This window comes from Aegilops tauschii, chromosome 4 (assembly GCF_002575655.3).
Source record: "Aegilops tauschii subsp. strangulata cultivar AL8/78 chromosome 4, Aet v6.0, whole genome shotgun sequence".
NCBI lineage: Eukaryota > Viridiplantae > Streptophyta > Magnoliopsida > Poales > Poaceae > Aegilops > Aegilops tauschii.
In genome coordinates, this window is record NC_053038.3 from 237,707,718 (window position 1) to 237,728,814 (window position 21,097).

The window sequence follows — 21,097 nt, forward strand, 5'->3', positions numbered from 1 at the left end:
CTACAAGATGAACCTACAGTCGAACTGTTTAGGGATATCTTTCACTTAAACCATTGCACAGAATTCACGGATGGACCCAATACTGAATTGGGCGCGATGGCGGTTCAGAAAAGGAAGGAAGTCACATTCCCTCATCCCAAGCTCCACAGCCACCCCAAAGAGTGGAACCAGACCTGGTTTTATTGCAAGGATACATCTCCAACTGATGAAAACCCCCTGCCGGGTTACCGTCCTGAACGCCTTAGCAACACACATCCTTTTCCTCCGAGGATGACTGCAAAAGAAAGGGCCAAGTATGCCCCTCAACTCTCAAACCTTAGAGCCTTTATGGCAAACGGTTTGACAGGAATTGACTTTGCTCATTGTTGGATAAGCTGGAGTATTCTGCCCTTAAGCCGGCGCTCCGGTTTGATGTGTGAGTACACGGGGAGTCTAAAGGATGCTCAGCGACACATTGACATTCATCTTACAGATGCGGAAGTTACTGAGGCTATAAAGAAGATGTTGAACGAACCAGAGGCTGTCTGTGCCCAAACCGGACTACTCCCTTTCTGCACTTTCAACAAACCGCCCGCTGTAAGAATCATATGATCTTTTCATCTTAATTTGCTTTTATCCAAGTATTCTCTGAAAGTTTGGTTATTTTCTTGACAGGGTGACGATCCGTTTTGGAATAAGAAACCTCAAGAAAAACCGGCCAAGCCACAAGACCAGCCGGCCAAGCCACAACACCCAGAGACCAAGGTTGTTAAGAAACCTGCCAAGAAAAGGACCACTGCATCCTCCGAGCTACCAGCTGATGACGATGTGGGTAACCCGGAATTAGAGGTAGAACTTGACTCTCTTGGTTCATTTTTCGTACACCTCATTGATAATGATTATTGTCAGGACGACGTTGGAGGCAGCCAAGCTGATGCCGTAGAGGTAATCGTTCTTTCCTCCGATTCAAATCCTTTGCCAACACTAAAAATCCGTCGAGCAAACCGGAAAGTAAAATTTTCTCATCCTCTTGCTTACTTGGATCCGAACTTTCTTGTGAAGACGCAGCAGCACGAGGCTCGCCGCACAACCCGGCATAGCGGCCAGGTAGTTACCTCCGCCGGTTTACCGAACACTCTGGTTCGGAAACGCCGATCAGAGGTCTCTTATCCCCTTGACGCTTCACGCCCCAAAGCGGGTTGTTTTCGTCAACCTCTTAACCCGTCTGATTCAAATTATCAGGGTACTTCTCACTCATCTTCTGGCGAGTCGTCGGCCACCAAACTTCCACCCCTCAATACGGTTCTTGGGTGAGCTATACACTTGTTTTATCCTTGACGTGTGTTTTATACGCTATACTGACCCTCATGTTTTACTTTTCTCAGCGCTAAGCCCAGACCAAGCAAGAAGGCTCGGTTGAATAAACCGGCTGATGATAACGTGGCTTAACCGGAAAAAACTCCAGACCTTGAGGAGACTGATGTTGACGTCATGCTCAATGACCCACCACCTCAAGACCATGATTTTGTCGCTGAACAGGTGGAAATTGACACCACCAGCCGTGCTGATCAGCCCACCAGCCCTGTCCAAGCTGATGATAAACCGGTCAGTCCAGTTAAAAATACTGACAAACCGCCAACTCCAGTAAAGGCTGCTGATGACAAAGATGATGATATTATGATTACTGGCACTGGCCATACCGCTCCTAGCAATCCTGTCGCTTTGTCAAAGCATAATGCCAAAGGTGAGCTCTCTGCAATTGGCAAAGGCAAATGGAACGCTGATTTGTCAAATTATGCCCATCTAAATGCTCAAGACCTTCACTTCGGCTTCTTGAACCGTCTGTACACCAGCCGTGACTATGAAGCCGGTTTGGTAAATTTGATGAAGGAGCGATATGAGGTAACTCCATAAGTGTTCCTCTCTTATATTCAATTGCAGCTTATCAACTTCCAGTAGCCCCAAGTGACAGTTTAGGATACCAATCTAAACCGGGACTTTAGTAACAATTTCATGTTCGCAACAATGCATCTTAACTTCACTGATGTAGCCCTCGAGGGCCGGTTTAACTTTATAAAGATGAACCGGAACTTTGTAGAAGATTTCCCATATCAGCAATTATGAGCAAACACACATTAGCCCCCAAGTGCCAAGTTTAATACTTGTATTGTGCTTTGGACTTGTAGAAATTTCTGACAAAGAGCAAATATGCATTAGCCCCCAAGTACCAAGGGCATAACTTGATATGTGCTTGGTACTTCAAATATGTATTGTCAACTCATTATATATTTGTCTCTGTATAGGCTGAACTAAGCAATAAAGAAAGCCAAACCGCTGATCTGCAGGAGAACCTCAAATCCCAGCAAGCTGATACCTCCAAGGCCAAGGAAGAGTTAACCAACGCTCTAGGCGCTATGGAGAAACTTAAAGAAATGACAATGTTTGCAATGTTTGAATTTGGGCGTTGTAATCTTTGAATTTGAACCTTCCAATATTAATGGTATTTGTTATATAACGTAACTGGATGTTTTGTCTAATCAATACATGGGCATACCGATGCAATGTTTGAATTTGGGCGCGCTCTGCCAGCGGTTGGGCGTGCGCACGATCACGCCGGGGGCCCCACATGCATGCGGTTGTGCCGCGTGCGTTGCCACCCGATGTAGTTACATGTGGCACGATGGAGTTACATGCTACAAATTAGAACTAACATCAAGGCCTGCCAATATTCCTGGCCGTCCGGCTTCCCCTTTAATTCCCGCGGCAATTATAACCCTAGTCTGCTCAATCTTTCGATCGCGCACCACAACACAACAAGCACACCCACGATGACACATAGAGAGGGGATGTCTAGCGGAGCTCCAATGGAGTTCGGCGAGCATAGAGTGGAGACCCATGCGAGGGAGACGTATCTCTTGGTGGTGTACACCATCGACCTGGCCGTGGTGGACAACTACATCAACGGTGTTGAGCAGTTGCTTGCACGAGAAAAGTACAAGGTGGTCGGCATCGACCTTCAGTACACCGCCAGTCGTCCCGGCATAGGCAGAAGGTCGCCGTCGCCTAGTTGTGTGTGCGCCATCACGTCCTCATCTACCACTACGACATGGCCACAGAGCCTTGCAACCGTTTCAACAGGTTTGTCAATAGCATCGACTACAAGATCGGCACGGTGGAAACCCCCGACAATGTAAAAGCGCTTAGGGTTACGGGCTTGGCCTGCAAGAACCTTGTCAAAATCCATGAGCACTATAGGGTCTGGGGCAGCACGAAGAAGGACTCCCTGGTTGAACTCGCCTCGGCCATCATCGTCCCCTACTACGAAAAGATGAAGCAGGATGCCCAGAGAACAAGTCCCGTATCATGGCACAGGGCCTAGATGCGGGAACTGGATGAACCTCACCTCGGGTTCGCGGCCAAGAGCGTGTACACATGCTACGAGATGCATAGGAGGATTGTTGACATGAGGAATTGCCTCGTTACCCAAATCGGATCGAGCCACAAGCAGAGCAAGTGTCAGGACCCCGATTCTAAGTCACACCGATCTAGCCTGTAACACCTCATATCACTTTGCGGCCTCACGCACGGTATTCCCACGGGTGTCGCCTTACCATGGCTCGGGACCGTTTGCGCCTTTTGGCTCACATATATGATAGTGTCGCTAGCATCCATATGACAGAGAACCCGGGCCGACATGGCTAGTCGTGAACCCAAAACGGCACTAACGTATGGGGATAGGCATACATGAATCAACATCAAACGTGTCGGTCAGCAGCGTGTGAATCCGGGCTGTAGCACTGGGCTAACAGGACTCCGAGAACCCGGGCTGTAGCAGGCTAGGCAGGACTCTGGATGTCACCGCGTGACATTTCCCCGAAGGGACAGACACAGGAACGAAATGAAACACATGCCGGCTAGTCAAGTGTCCGGAGCAGTAGTGCTGGGCTAGCAGGACTCCGGTGAACCGGGCTGTAGCGGACTACTATGGCTCATGGAAGCACAAGACTACATTTCCCCATAAGAGAGGCTACCAAGGATAAGCAACTAGGTTGTCGGATCCCACACATACCCAGCATTTCAATCATACACGCAATATGCTCGATATGTGTAAATACAACATGGCATCACAACATAACTCTACGACTCAAGTACCTATTCATTAGGCTCCGAAGAGCCAGATATTACAAACATGGGTCTCTCGACCCAACATTCAGAGCATACAAGTCAAACACATGCGGAAGCTTAACATGTCTGAGTACAGACATCTACAAATGAAAAAGGCTGAGAAGCCTGACTATCTACCATATCCTACCGAGGGCACAAGATCGTAGCTGAGGTATCAAGCTAAACGTCGAAGTCCACACGGAACTACTAGCGAGACTGACGTCTCTCTGCAAAACATAGAATAAGCAAACGTGAGTACAAATGTACCCAGCAAGACTTACATCAGAACTATCTACATATGCATCGGTATCAACAAAGGGGGTGGTGGGGTTTAACTGCAGCAAGCCAGCTTTGACTCGGTGGCTATCCTAACTACGACTGCAAGTAACTCTTTTGAGGTGGCGCACACGAGTCCACATATTCACCATATCAATACTCCACTATGGATCCGCTCCCGTCTCCCTACGAGAACGCCATCCATAGCACTCACGCTTATCTTGCGCATTTTAGAGTATCCACTTTCACTTGTCTATGAACTGTTATAGGCAAGCCAGAAGTCCTTTACCGCGGACATGGCTATTCGAATAGATCATATTAACCCTGCAGGGGTGTACTTCGTCACACACGCTCTCACCACTTACCGCCGTTTACACGACATGTACTCGGCAACCTTCAAGCGGAAGCCCAACATGGGTGTCGGCCACAGCCTACCTAAACACTCAAGTCTCTAGTCCAATTTTGTCGCCTATTCAAGTTCCATCCGCAGGGAGTCCGGCCGAGGTTTCCACATACGGCCCTGAACGATGTGTACAGGGTTCCAAGACACCAAACGGGCGCCCGGCATGCCCGGCCACGTGCCTACCACATCACAGCCCACCCCTCGGGTCAGCGCTGCGCACGGCCTCCAGCATACTACAAACACCAGAAACTACTTGCAACTCCTGGACAAAGGACAAGGGTGATTAAGAAGCCGAGAGGGTCCATTGGTTTCGGGCCCAAAGCGTGGTAGTAACTGTATCATGGATCACGAACACAGAACTCAGTTCCTGAGGACGGCTTCAATGAGACAACCCACCATGCACTCCTACATGGCCTCTCACCGCTACCTTTACCAAATCATGTTCACACAATTAGCTCACACATAGTAGGACATGTTCATCACCATTCCAACTCATCCCCGATGAATCAGACCCGACTCAACTCTAAGCAGTAGCAGGCATGACAAACAAGCAGGAATGAGTAGGCACATCAGGGCTCAAACAACTCCTACTCATGCTAGTGGGTTTCATCTATTTACTGTGGCAATGACAGGTCATGCAGAGGATAAGGGGTTCAACTACCACAGCAAGTAACAGATGAATCGTTGTTGTCCTAATGCAGTAAAAGAGAGCAGGAGCGAGAGAGTGGGGTTGTATCAGAATGAACAAGGGGGTTTTGCTTGCCTGGCACTTCTGAAGATATTATAGTTCTTCATCGGTGTCATCCATCACGTCATCGGAGCATCGGCTACTGAGAAGGGACGGTCACCGGCAAACAGAGAAGGACACAATCAATGCAATGCGACAATATGATGCATGGTCATGATATGTTAAGAATGTTATGATTTACACTAATGTATCTAGCAACAATTTAAATGAAGTCCATATGAACTAAGGGTTCATATGCAAACTCCACATTTAGCATTTATAATGTCATTATCATGTTTTCACCTAAACAGCAGGTATAACTTAGTTCGACATGCACGAAAATGATACAGATGAATAGATTGCATTTTTCTGATAATTTTTCATATATAATTTGTTTCATTCTGAGCTATAGATTATTTTCTATGATTTTTAGAAGTTTATAGGATTTTCTGGAATTTCTGAATTATTTTGAATCCAGAAAAACAATACTGCGTCAGCATGACATCATGCTGACGTCAGCAGGTCAACGGGCCACGGTCTAGGCCAAACCTGACGCGTGGGTCCCGTATGTCAGTGTGACAAGGCAGGAACAGAGGCTGACCAGTGGGTCCAGGTCAACGCTGACGTGGCCAGGTCAACCTGACCTGTGGGACCCGCGAGGTTAGTTTAAACTAGAAAAAAGTAAACCCCGGGTTAATTAGGGCGTGGGCCCGAGGTGTCAGTGAGATAGGGAGGGTTAACCACGTGTCATTAGCGCTAAGCGCCGGGATTAGGTTGGCGGGTAATCGCCGGCGAGGCCAGAGGCGAAGCTGGTGCTCGGGATCGCGCAACGAGGCACGGTTCGAGCCATGGCTGGGCGCGTTGGAGAGCCCTTGCCGGTGCGCGTCGAATGGTGGTGGTGGCTGGGCCTGTGGTGACCGGAGTCGATGGCGGCGAGCTCTTTTGCGGCCGCCGGAGTTCGCGTGGGTGCGGGGTTAGCGCTGCGGCTTGCAAACAAACTGGCTATCGCGCTAGCGTTGCTCTACGGGACGTCGCGAGTGCAACGGACGCACACGCGGGGCCATTTGGTCGCCGGAGCCATGGCGGTGACGAGCTCATGCGGCGGCGAGCTTCGGGCACGGTGGCTAGTCTAGCTAGAGCTCGAAATCAAGCACGGGAGTAGGGGGAAACGGTTCAGGGGCTCACAGTGATTCCGTAGGGTAGGTCAGTGGCCTCGGGGACGGCTTTGGACGAGGCGGATTGACGCCGGCGATCTCCGGCAAGAGGCGGCGGGGACGAGCTCGATGGCGACGATTCCGGGCGTCGGGGCTTGCTTCCTTCGTCGAGGAGACGTAGGAGACGATGGCGGTGCTGCTGGACATCCTAGCTAGGCGAGGGGGGGCTCGGTGGCCACGACGAACGGCGACGGCTCCGTTCGGTGGTGCGCGCGAGAGGGAAACAGAGGGGGGGGAGGAGCACAGGGAGAGTGAGAGGGGTCGAGGCGGCTGCGTGGCGTCACCAGAGAAGGCCAGGGCGTCGAGGGAGAGCGGCAAGCAGGAGGTGGCCGGGGCGCGTGCCGGCGTGCGGCGAACACACGCCTCGCATCCTTCTAGCGCGGGGTGGGAGACGACTGCCAGATGGGCCTGGTGGGCTGCTACAGTGCCAGGCCGGCCAGGTAAGCGCCAGGTTTCTCTCTCGCTCTCTCTCTCTTTTTGTTAATGTTTTTCTATTTTTCTGTAAGGTCGGGGCTTTATTAAAAATACCAAAACGTTTTCAAAAATCCTGAAAATTAATTGTGGGCTCTATTTGGATTATTCCTAACAGCCCTCACTTAAGTTCAGAATTAATTGAGCACTTAAAATAATATACAGCATTTAAATGCCCAATTGCAAATAGCATATGATTTAAAATCACAGCCCAAATATGTCATGGAAAAATGTGCATCCCCTCTGGTTACTGTTTCCAGCATTTTCCAAGAATGATGAACATTTTTGAAAACCATTTGGATTTACTGGAAATATTTTGGTTGAACCTAGTGAATTCCTTTAATGCTAGGGTTTAGGCAATCCCCATTTCAAGTTTCTTTCAAAGTTTAAACATGATGCACACATGAAGTTAGCCTAGTGCAATGTCAGAAGCTAGGGATGTGACAGCAAGCGTCACAAGAAGTAGATGATGATCAGATGATCATTTATGCTAGTTAATCATGCATGTAATATATAGTTTACTTTATTGGTGTGTGGAAATGTCATGTGTGTAGTAGCCACCTATGTAATTATGCATGTAATAGTTTACTTTCGTGTGTGAAAATGCCATGGTTGTAGTAGCCACCTATGTAAGTGGATGTTTAATTTGGTTATGCAACCATGTCCTTATAAGTATGTGTGTGTATATATATGTTGTTGTTCTGTATGCAATCCCATCGGACAACACACACGTCATATTAGCAGCAACCGTCTGTGTCATTATCGGTCTTCGCACACATTCCTGATTAGAGACATGTTTGCTGCGTATCACACACATCTTGTTATATTGAAACGTTTTTGTTCTCTTGTCTCTACACAAACAGTTTGTCCGAGTGAACTGGATGCTGTATATCGCACACACATCTTGATCTGGCTGACCGTTTCTTTTGTGTTGCCTAATCACAAACAGTTCATCCGAGTGAACCGTATGTTGTATATCACACACACCTTCATCTGGCTGCCCGTTTCTTTTGTTCCTCCTCATCGCAAACAGTTAATTGAACTGAACCGTATGCCCTGCATCGCACACGCAACTAAAATCTGAACCGTGTTTGACGCATCCATAATCGCAAACGTTTTGCACCTTTTTTGATGGTTTTTTACTGCATCGTTTGTGATTATTCAATCGCACACAGTTTCGTCGAAGGAACTCTGATCGTAGTGTGGCGTTAGCAGCATCCTGCAGTAGTGTAGGGGGCGGGGTCACCGAGGTCCTCCGCGTTGTCTAGAGTGTCCCCTTCTCTGCTGCCAGTGTTGCTTTCCCTGCTACATCGCCCCTTGGATCGTCGGTGTTGTCTTTGGTGTTTGGGGGTCACCTCTCCGGGATTGTTAACATCCCTTCTGGGGGTGCCATCCCCATTAGCACCGTTGCCATCATCCCTCGGGGCCAGGTAGGTGTCATAGGTGGATGTGGCCATCCAACGGTCGGTGACAGGAGGGGCGGTGTCCATGCGAGTTGTCCCTTCCTTGTCATCATCCATGTCGTCAGACTCCTCAGAGGCATAGTCAAGCATCTCGGTTAAATTTTTGAAAGTGGCTATCAAGTGGTTTGTGGATGGGACGTAAAGTTCTAGGAGGCTTACCTCGAAGCTCCTTTGAGTCTGAGCCGAGGGTGGGCCATCAGTAAGAGCCATCATCTGGATCCGGTAAATCGCCTTGTTTAATAAGGCGAGGCTGGCCAGATTGGCGTATGAGGTTTCCTTGGAGATGACCTCCGTCGCAATGGTGGAGTGAGGCACGGGTCTTGTCTGGGGAAAACCTTGGTCATCTAGCGTCGTACTTGCATCAAGGCAAAGAAGGACGAGTTTGGCGGGAGTTGACTCCCTATCTTCGGACACGAAACTCTCGTCGAGGCTCAAGGGTGAATCCTCATCGAGGAGGGAGGGTCCGGACAGGGTTGATTCCTGGTCTTCAGACATGGGAGACGCTTCCAAGCTCGATGCTTGTTGCGTAGTAAGGGTTGATCCGGAGAACGGATCGGGGATAGCCCCGAGGTCAATACTTTGGAGGCCATCGTAGTTGTAGGTGAGGCTGAGAAGCCCGTGAAGATCAGATCGCCCCGAGCATCGGTTACGTACTCGAAGTTGCCGAACCTGATCTGCTGCACAGGGATGAAATTGTCGATCAGGTTGAGGTGGCCTATCGCATCGGCATGCAGAACGATGCTCCCGAACACGAAAAGTTTCCCGGGGATGAAGCTGTCTCAAGTGTCGACGCTGTCCCCGATGATCAGGCGAGCCATCGATCTTTTGGTGATCCGACAGCGGAACTCTCGATGAAAGCACCAATGTTGGTGTCAAAACCGGCGGATCTCGGGTAGGGGGTCCCGAACTTTGGACCTTGGATTGATGGGGAACAGTGGATGTGGGACAGGATGTTTACCCAGGTCCGGGCCCTCTCTAAGAGGTACAACCCTACGACATGTTTGATTATATTGCTTGTGTATGAGGGGGTTACAGACTAGATCTACCACAAGATCAGACAAACTAAACCCTAACTAGTGTGATGGCAATTGCTCCTCTAGCCTCTACGGACTAAGCCCCCTGGTTTATATAGACACCGGAGGTGCTAGGGTTTACAGATAGTCGGTTACATCAAGGGAACTCCAGATCTTCCATCTTGACGTGGGGTGCACACCAAGGCACAAAAGGTCTTCAGTCCGGATACAGTGCGGCCCAACAGTCCAGCCCATGTGAGGTGAGCCGGCGCCCTGAGGACCCCCTAGTCCAGGACTCCCTCAGGGGGGACTAAAAGGATCATCTTCATCAAACATTGCATCCCCAAGCTTATGACTTTGCATACCATTAGCATCATTGATATTCGAAGAGTTCATACAAGCAACATTGCAATCATGCTTATCATTGAAGGGACTCACACAAAACATTGTGTTAAATTCTTCTTTGAACACTTCATAGGAATTATTGGAATCCATATTTCCAATAAAGACTTCACAAAGATAAAGAATTTGATGCAATTTCACTTCCATTTTTTGTAGTTTTCTTTTATAAACCAAACTAGTGAATAACAAGAAACTGAAAGATTCATTTGCAAGATTTAAAGATACACCTTCAAGCACTCACCTCCCTGACTATGGCGCTAGAAATAGCATGATGTTTACTACAAAACATTGTTCTTGTAGACTCTATTGGGTCTCCAAGCGTAGTGTTTTGTAGGACCACAAAAAATTTCCCTCAAGCGGATGACCTAAGGTTTATCAATATGTGGGAGGTGTAGGATGATGATTGTCTCTCTCAAACAACCCTGCAATCAAAAACAAGAAATCTCTTATGTCCCTAACACACCCCATACAGTTGTCAATTTTATAGGTGCACTAGCTCGACGAAGAGATGGTGATACAAGTGTAATCCGCATGGTAGAAATAGGTTTATATAATCTGAATAAAAAATTAGCAAGGTAGCAAGTACCAAAAGTGAATAAAACAATGTCTCAATGCTTAGAAAGAAGGCCTAGGGTTCATACTTTCACTAGTGAAACTCTCAACAGTGCTAACATAATTGAATCGTATAACAATCCCTCAGCATGCGACAAAGAATCACTACAAATTCCTATTGGAAAAAGTAGGATGAAAATGTCCACTAGTACATCGAGCTTCTATACAAACGGTTTTTAATCCCTTTACGCGAGGGAGTTTTAAACCATCACCTTTCCTGTGTGTGCGATAGGGGGTCCTTCCCACAAGACCCAGAAACCATCGGGGATAGGGAGTAGGAATGCATACATTTTCCAGAACTAAGCATATGTGATGCCCACATGATCCCAAATGAGATTTTTCACACAACTATTTCTGATTATCGAATATCCCAAACACTTCATCCTTACTACTCTTGTGTGCTGGCATTACTATGGCACACGCTATTCTGTGGTGCAACATTTACAATGCGCATCCGATGATAAACAGTTCATGATTGTAAATTGTGTATGATAAGGAGACTATCAGACACATTCACTTCTCCCAAATTGTATGCGATATCTAACTAAGAAGATTAGTTAATCATTGTATGAGTGTCAGATAGGATTAAGAAATATCGTACTGTCATACTAGTGTCGTATAGGATAATTACCGCAGACGCTATTTTGTGGTGCAACGTTTATGATGCATATGACATCAGAAATGGTTCATGATAGTAACACGTGTACGATAAGGCGACTATCCCAAACATTAGGTTGCTCTCACTGTTTGTGATATTGTCTAACATCACACACGCTTTGGAAATGGAAATTGTGTGCATGGTCGCACACGTTTCCTCTCCGTGAACCGTGTCAAATTATGATGTGTATCACACACATTATGCTTTACAGACCGTGTGCGCCGTAATGACCTGTAGAGCGTATTTTCACCCTAATTTCATTGCCGCTATTTAAAATTGTACCGAATTTGAATTTGAAAGTAGGGTATAACTTTGTTGATATCCATCAGGTGCAACAACCAATGCATTATTCGATTCACAGGTAATATGTTCAAGAATTACATAAAGAAAGAGTTACATAAGCACCAAATAAAGAACGATGAACAAGGGTTGTATACTTGCACTATTAAATACGGTAAGAAAGAGGTGAAAGATATTCTGGTTGCTGAACAAGGTGAAGCGGAATGCCCATATTGTGACCTCGTCCATGCAAAAGACACGCACGACTCTAGTTCAACCCCTTGTGATGGCTGACCGCCCATCCTTCACTATCTTCATGAGGACATCTAGATAGTCATTGTGTTCTGGTAGAAATAGTTTAAACTTTGCATGCCCACCAATCATGTAGTTTGAGAGCTAGTTTTGAGTAAACTGCTTTGGGAACCACTTCAAAGGAAAAAGATTCAGACATTGTCATCTAACAAAACTCATTATGGCCGGCAAAAAGTAGGTTCCAGAGTTCTTACTTACAATTCCACAGTTCACTGTTGTCTTGGGTAAAGTATAAAGTATTAGAATAAATCCGAGGCACGTAGTTGATCATCCGAGGACCAAGCAATCACACGATCACAACACCGATATTTGTTAAGAAGGTTCACTGATATGGCTACATCCCCGGGGCTGGACTACGGCCGCTCCTCCCCGTGACATCGTCAAAATACCGCACAACGGTCACCATCACGCAGGTACGCGCCGCCGGCTCCCCCTTGCACGTCTGTGCAATTATGTTGGCATAGGTTATGTCCTGTGTCTACCCCACTATATATGAGAGGTCTAGGATTCAAGTGTCCTACTAAGACACGACTCCATACCATGTAAACACAATACCACTCTGAGTCCATCTGTAACCTACCTTGTACACAATATTTGACACAACTCTCACAAATTCCACCTTGGCGAATATTCTCCACCACCCTAGATTCGTCCATGCATCCAACTTCCATGAACATTGGACTTGAGATTATCCCATGAGTACCGCTACTACTCCAAAGACTCCATGTGCCTCTACCTACAACTTGTAGTCCCTTCTTTTCTTGACCATAGTCAACGCTTGAGCGAAATTAAGTTCCACATTACTCTAGTTTGCACTCCCAACTTCCAGAGTATCTGCTCAACACCATCACACACTGATCACTGTATCTACGTGAAAGTGAACAACTCACATATTGTATGTCACATATAAGAGTTACCTGGACTCAACATCACGGCTCTTTCTTGACTGCCTGTCTGAAACTTGAAAGAATTTCACCGTTGCTTGTAGTCATTCCAAGTCAAATTCACAGTTGTCTCACCTCATGTGTGACCACCAGAGCCCTGGCCAGTGCATACCGCACGCCTCGCCGCTATTACCGTGTCGAGCCTCCGCTATGCCAGTCGAGTCTCAAGGGTCGCCAACCTACACCACTCATCCCACACTACAAACTACCACCGATCATCACCGACTGATGACGAGTTTCATGCTTTGTCGGTGTACTAAGATTTGGGTGCTTTGTATCCCAGACTTATACATAGGCAGTAGCAGCCTTCCCAGCGGCAAGGCTTGAATGAGGATAACTAAAGCTAAACTCAAGATCAGATTACAAGGATACAAAGAAGACCTCCGAAGACAGTGATTAGGAATACTGAAGATAAAACTCGAGGACCCAGCAAGATCCTTGCTGGGGGAAGCTGGAGAAGCCCACCAAGCTCCGAGCCCGGCAAGAATCCCACTACTTGGCCACCACTCCACATCATCGATCAGGATGTCACTTGTCAATTAGGTGTCGAATAGGCAGGTAGTTAGGTAAGTCTTGTCTGGGCATGTGGTAGCTTGCCTCTAAAGATATAATTGTAATGAGACCCGTGCACGCAATGTGTCAAGGAAATAAAAGGTAGATTGGTGAACGACACAGAAGGAGAGATCACTCTTGCCGGGGACCTCCATCCACAAGACACGTCACAACGCAATAAATGCGTTTGTCCTAACCCGTCAGAGTTAGGTATTTGGCACTATAGCCACTATTTATAGCATGTATTTACCATTTTGCCACAATGGTGACCCCTTAATCTATAGAAGGAGGCCCATGGCTACCTTAAGAAAGGTCGAAACGCTGTTGACTCGCACGTGTAGCTGCACTTTCCGAGCAACTTGTCGGCGTGCACACCTTGTAACTGGACACATACACACCCAATATACAAAGAAAAAGTAGGGTTCTATGCTTCTTAGCTGCCCGAACCTAGGTAAACCTCGTGCGTTTCTGCTAGCTCTACTCTTTGTGCTCGTTGATCCCTCTAGTCGAACCGCAAAGGGATCGCCATGATCCCATAGATGGTCGTACGCACGACATCTACGACGCGCCAGGCAGGCGGGTTCCTGGTGCGAACCAGAGTTAGCAGTTAGCGCGTTAGATTCTTCACTATCAATGTCGCCATGGCTCCCAAGAAGAAGGGTCCCATGGCGGTTGGTCCGTCTATGTTCAAGCCAATGCCGGTGCCTTCACAGACATGCGACAACATGGGTGGTGGTGCAAGCGGCGAAGGCGGAGGCCAGGAGCAACCTCTGCAATGTTCTGGCGATCACAGCCAGGAGAGCAGCGTCGTCAGCAACAAAAACAACAACTTGCATGCCAGCAAGTCCAAGGATGGTGCCATGCTGCCTGCGGGCAGTGCAGCAAACTCCAGGGACAACAGGGTGCACTCCAAGACACCCACACCAGCGCCTATGCCGAGACCATCCCTGGTCGTGTGCGATGAGCAGCGCCATGGTGTCGATGGCTCCGAGCATCCCAATGTAAAGGGTCCTGCAGAACATCCTCGAGATACGCAAGGCCAGCACACGCGCCTGCGCACTAGCGACAACACGCCAAGATCGCATGTTCGAGACGGGGCTACATCCAGATTAGTTGGAAGAAAGATCATCTTTTGTTCCTCACGCCTTTCCGTGCCGTCCATGCCATAAGAAACACTAGCGCGTGCTCGGCTAATTCTAGAGTTTCCTCTTGCTACAGTGAAGATGGAGGAGTGGAGAGCCACCATCCAGAGTCTTGTTGGCTTTGCCAGCAGAACCAAACTGCAGCCTGCGGGGCCTTCAAAACAGCTGCCCACCACCCTGGTGCGCACTACTAGAGAGAGTACTGGAGGCAGAGCACCCACAGGGCAGTCCCCTCCATGACAACAGCAATAGCAGCGGCAAAGCTAGCGGGTCGACGACCATGACGACATGTCCATGGCATCGTCTGATCCGCGAGCTCGCGGCGACCAGCACAATATTCTCCAAGAATGGCGGGGGGAAGATTCCCGTACTACCATAGAACAGTGATGGGAAGCGCGCATCAATCTGACAGGCATGTAGGGCCCGCTATAGAAGAGCCTACACCAGGGTATCCTGGCGACCTGCATTATGAAGTGGGTTGTCGAGCTTTTACTCGAGACATGCGGCAAGTCCAGTGGCCCAATTCCCGGAACTTCCAGAAAGAAGTGTCAGAGAAGTACGACGGCAAGATACACCCAACGGAGTTCCTAAGCATCTACACCATCACGGTGCAAGCTACTGGGGCTCGTGATGACATGATTTTCGCCAAGTACTTCTAGTTGGTGCTCAAGGCCAATGTCAGGTCATGGTTGATGAACTTGCCGGAAGACTCCATCGCCTATTGGGCATATCTATGTCACAAGTTTGTTGGCACCTTTATCGGAGGCCACAAGGTCCCAGGTCAAGAAACTGATCTACAGTTGATTCCATAGAAAGAAGATGAGTTGTTCCACAAGTATATATAGAGATTTAGCCGTGTGGAGTGCAATATTAGTGATATCCATCCAGGAGCAATCATTACCGTGTTCTATCAGAATGTGAGGAACCGCAAGATGCGTGAAGAGATGGCCATGACCAAGGTGAGAGATGTCGCTGATGTCTATGCTTTGGCGGACAGATGTGCATGTGCTGAAGAGGTGAGGAGACTTGCTGAGAAGGATGCTGGCTGATACGTCTCCAACGTATCTATAATTTTTTATTGTTCCATGCTGTTATATTATCACTCTTGGATATTTAACAATCATTCTATAGCAACTTTATATCAATTGACATAGTGCCCAGTTCCAGTTGTTGTTTTTTGCTTCTTTTTTTCTACTTCGTAGTAAATCAATACCAAACAGAGTCCAAACGCAGTGAAACTCTTTGGAGATTTTTTTTGGACTAGAAGACACCTGTTGGGCCAAAGAAGTAAATGAGGGGGGCTCCGAGGGGAGCACAACCCACCAGGGCGTGCCTGGGGGCCGAAGCGTGCCCAGGTGGGTTGTGCCCACCTCAGTGGCCTCCCGCACGACCTCTCTGCTCTATATATACCCCAATATTCGAGAAACCCTAGGGGAGTCGATCAAATCAATTCTAGCCGCCGCAAGTTCCAGAACCACCAGATCCAATGTAGACACCATCACGGAGGGGTTCGTCATCCTCATTGGTGCGTCTCCGATGATGCGCGAGTAATTCATTGTAGACCTACGGGTCCGTAGTTAGTAGCTCGATGGCTTCCTCTCTCTCTTTTGATTCTCAATACAATGGTCTCTTGGAGATCTATTTCATGTTACACTTTTTGTGGTTTGTTTGTTGGGATCCGATGAACTTTGAGTTTATGATTAGATCTATGTTTTTATCCATGAAAGTTATTTGAGTCTTTTTATCTCTTATATGCATGATTACTTATAGCCTCCTATTTCTTCTTCGAATCTTTGGTTTAGTTAGGCCGACTAGATCGAATTTTCTTGCCAAAGAGGTCCTTTGTGATGGCTTCGATCTTACGGTGCTCGATCCCAGTGACTGCAGGGGAAACGACACGTATGTATTGTTGCCATTAAGGATAACAAGATGGGGTCTATTTCTAAATAAATAGATCTTGTCTACATCATGTCATTGTTCTTATTGCATTACTCCGTTTCTCCATGAACTTAATACACTAGATGCAAGCTGGATAGCGATCGATGTGTGGAGTAATACTAGTAGATGCAGGCAGGATTCAGTCTACTAGTCTTGGACGTGATGCCTATGTAATGATCATTGCCTGGATATTGTCATGATTATTTGAAGTTCTATCAATTGCCCGACAGTAATTTGTTTACCCACCGTGTGTTATTTTTCTCGAGAGAAGCCACTAATGAAATCTACGGCCCCCGGTTCTCTTCTTTGTCTTATTTGCCTTCGAGATCTATTTTTATTCGCTTTTATTTTCAGATCTATATTTACAAAAATCAAAAAATACCTTGCTGCACTTTATTTTATTTTGCATTTATTTGAGATCTATTTATCCAATCTATCATATTTTTATCCTGTCCACTCGACAATTTCTGGCACCGTTACCCGAAAGGGATTGAGAACCCCTTTAACATGTCGGGTTGCAAGTATTTGTTCTTTGTGCGCAGGTACCGTTTATGTAGTGTTGCGTGATTCTCCTATTGGTTCGATATCCTTGGTCTCATCACTGAGGGAAATACCTACCGTCGCTGTGCTGCATCATCCCTTCCTCTTTGGGGAAATACCGACGTAGTTCAAGCCGCAATAAAAAGGGATTTCTGGCGCCGTTGCCGCGGAGACATCATCAACATATACCAAGTTCCTAGTCACAAATCTCATATCCTTGCAGTTTACATTATTTGACATTTGCCTCTCATTTTCATCTCTCCCACTTCACAAACATTTGCCGTTTTATTCGCCCTCTTTTTCATTCGCCATTTTCTTGCCAAATATGTATTTTGTGTGCAATCTTGTTTTCCACTTTTGTAGTTATGGATAGTTCTTCCTCTATTGCGTGAACTCCCGAGAACGAGGTTCTTAACTTTAAACAAAGGGGAGGTAAGAATTTGAAAGATGCTTGGTATAGGATTTGCAATGCTCATAATAGATCTATTCGTAAGCAATCTACTGTTGTTTTTCTTTGTTATTTTTATGTGCGCATCACCACTTGGTATAGATTCGTCCTTGATACGATTACCGGTGGAAATTTCTTGATGTGTCATTCTCTAGATGCTTTTAATGCTATGGCAAATTTAGTGGGATCACCACCTCTTATGGTTAATGAAACTACTTTAACACTCTAGGATGTCACCGAAAGGCTTGAAGCTATTGAAAAGAAAATGCTTGCAGAAGAACATATTGAAAACTTGGATAAAAAGATGCATAATTTTGCTAGGAAAATTGGGTCAAAAGCGGGAGCAGTTCTTAAGTTGTTAAAAGAAAAGGGGATCGTAATTCATGAAAGAATTGAGGAAATTCTGTCTAGGATCGATAAATTGGAAAAATCTAAGCACGACTTTTGCTTCCGCTAAAAGAATTGAAAAAACTCGGGTAAAAATTAGCAAGACTACTCAAGTCACTAGAACCAGGGGTGCAACCTCCAATAGTAACAAAGAACATCTTAAAATGATTAGTATTGAGCCCGATTTTATTGAAGTGATAAGAGACCCTACCGGCAAGAATGAATTTCTCAAACTTGTTCTAGGAAGTATTGTTATTGAAAATTTCTATGCTAAATCCTTGAAGAATTCGAAGTGTTTGATTAAAGAGTTAGAAAATGAAGATGACAACACTTAGATCTTTGCATTATGCCTAGCTAGGGGCATAAAACGATATCGCTTGTTGGGAGGCAACCCCATGAATAAATTTTGTTTTTGTATTTTTATTTCTGTTCTTGAGTGTTTGCACAATTATTATACTGTTATGATTGTGTTTTTTATATTTTAATTAGTGTTTGTGCCAAGCAAAGCCTTTGGGATCATGCTGGGTGCTTTGATCTTGCTGAAAAACAGAAACTTTTGCGCCCAGGAAATTAATTCTCATTTTTAATAGAAGCGCGATAAAATATTGATTCTTTTTGCAAAACATTAATATACAAATTGGCCACATTTTCCTAAATTTTTAGAATTTTTGGAGTTACATAAGTACTGAAAGTTTTCAGATTACTACAGACTGTTCTGTTTTTGACAGATTCTATTTTCTTTCTGTTGTGTGCTTAGTTTGTTGAATCTATGGTTTGTATTGGAGGGTATAAGATATAGCAAAGTTGGAATATAGTAGATATAGTGCAAAAATAAAATATTAATGGGTTTGCAACAGTACTTATAGTAGTGGTTGGCTTTGTTATACTAACGGATCTCATGAAGGTTTTGTTGAGTTTTGTGTGATTGAAGTTTCCAAGTTTTGGGTGAGATCACGATGTATTGGAGGGCATCCCCCATTCTTCTATCGACCATCTGTATTTTACTTGGAGCTATATTTTTATTCGTCACATATCATGAGTTTTGCTTGGAGCGTCTTGTATGATATGAATCTTTGCTTTTTTGCTTTTTATTTTTAGTTATGTATCCCTTCTAGACACACCTATTTGAGAGAGCCAAAATTATGCTATGACTTGTTAGAATTGCTCTCTATGCTTCACTTAAATCTTTTTGAGCCATGGAATTGTTCTAGTGCTTCACTTATATCTTTTTGAGTACGGTGTGCCTTAGTATTTTTGGAGAAATGCTCTCATGCTTCACTTAGATTTATTTGAGAGCTAGTAAATTTTTAAAAAATTCCCTCATGCTTCACTTAAATCATTTTGAGAGAAGAAAATTTTTATGCTCATGTTCTTCACTTAGATTTACATGAGCTATCAAAAGCAACATATGAAACTAGTCCCAAAGTGATAGATATTCAAGAGGGATATAATAAAAACTTTCATGAAGATCATTGGACAAAATAGACTTGATTATTTGTAATAGTTTTACGATATAATTGATATAATATGTGAGTCATGTTGATGAGTAATTATGCTTTAGTAAGAATATTGGTGTTAAAGTTTGTGATTCCCTATGCAAGCACGAAAGTCAATAGTTATGCAATGAAATTACATCCTACTTGTGGTGCATTGTTTTGTGTTAGTTATGCTTAATGCTCGCTTATGATATTTTCCGTTTCTTGGTTGGATGCTTCTCAATCTTTTGCTAGCCTTCATTTGCAGTAAGTATGATCACTACTTTTGCATCCAAAATCCTTAAACCTGTTTTTGCCACATGAGTCCACTATGCCTACCTATATGCGGTATTCTTTTGCCGTTCTAAGCAAATTTGTATGTGCCATCTCTAATTTTCAAAATAAATTTCTCTTTTGTGTGCTCGTACCGCTCATGAAATGGTAGGGGTGGCTGATATGTTTCCATGCTAGATGTGTTATTCTCAAGATGGGTGTTTATTCACTTGTCATTGGACGAGAGTACGACAAAGGTATTAGGGATGCCGAATCTCGAAATTAAAAATGAATTTACTTTATGTTGTCCGTGTTGTTATGGAAGGCACCCCTGGATTCGATTAACCGTGCAGTGTGAAAGTATGGTGGAAAAAGGAATAAACTTTATTTTCTGTTTGGGAAGTGCCTATGATATATCTAGCATGGTAAGTATTGGGAACTTCTCGATCATTTTTGTTGATAGGAAAAGCATGTGACCCAAAACGTTTTATCTCTATCTTTTTTTCGCTTTGAGCTCTGGCACCTCTACAAATCCCTACTTCCCCCTGTGAAGGCTCTTTCTATTTACTTTATGCATTTTTTATTTTGAGTCTCCATCTTCTCTTATAAAGCACCAACTAAGGGGCACTATGATCGTACTTGAGCATTGGGTGTAGCTAATATGCGAGTGTGTTTCATGAATGGATCAATGATTGAGCATAATGGGCCTGGGTTAACCTGCTTTTGTGTTGATATTTTGAAAGACATGGTTGCTTATTGATATGCTTGAGTATTGAAATCTTCATGTCAAAACTAGACTATTGCTTTGAATCATATAAAAGTCCAAATGTCCATGCTACAAATAAAATAATATGTGATGAACATGCTAGGCAGCGGTCCACAAAAAAATTCAATTTTTATCATTTATCTACTCGAGGACGAGCAGGAGTTAAGCTTGGGGATGCTGACATGTCTCCAATGTATCTATAATTTTTTATTGTTCCATGATGTTATATTATCATTTTTTATTATTTTACAATCATTTTGTAGCAACTTTATATCATTTTTTGGGACTAACCTATTGACATCGTGCCTAGTGCCAGTTGCTATTCTTTGCTTTTTTTTTACTTCGTAGAAAAGTAATACCAAACGGAGTCCAAACGCAGCGAAACTTTTCGGAGATTTTTTCCGGACCATAAAAAACCTGTTGTGTAGCGACCCGACCTCAGACGGTCAAGTCTCTATGCTCAGTGTCATCCCTGGATCGGTATGTTGACACACACAGTACTCAAAGGATTTATAACAGAGTAGCAATCACACACTTATTACATCAAATGTCTCCAAAGAGAACTTATTACAATAAATATAGCTTAAGGCCATCTAAATAATATAACAGCGGAAGGCTTGGAAGATAAAGTGAGTCCATCAACTCCAACGGCATAGCTG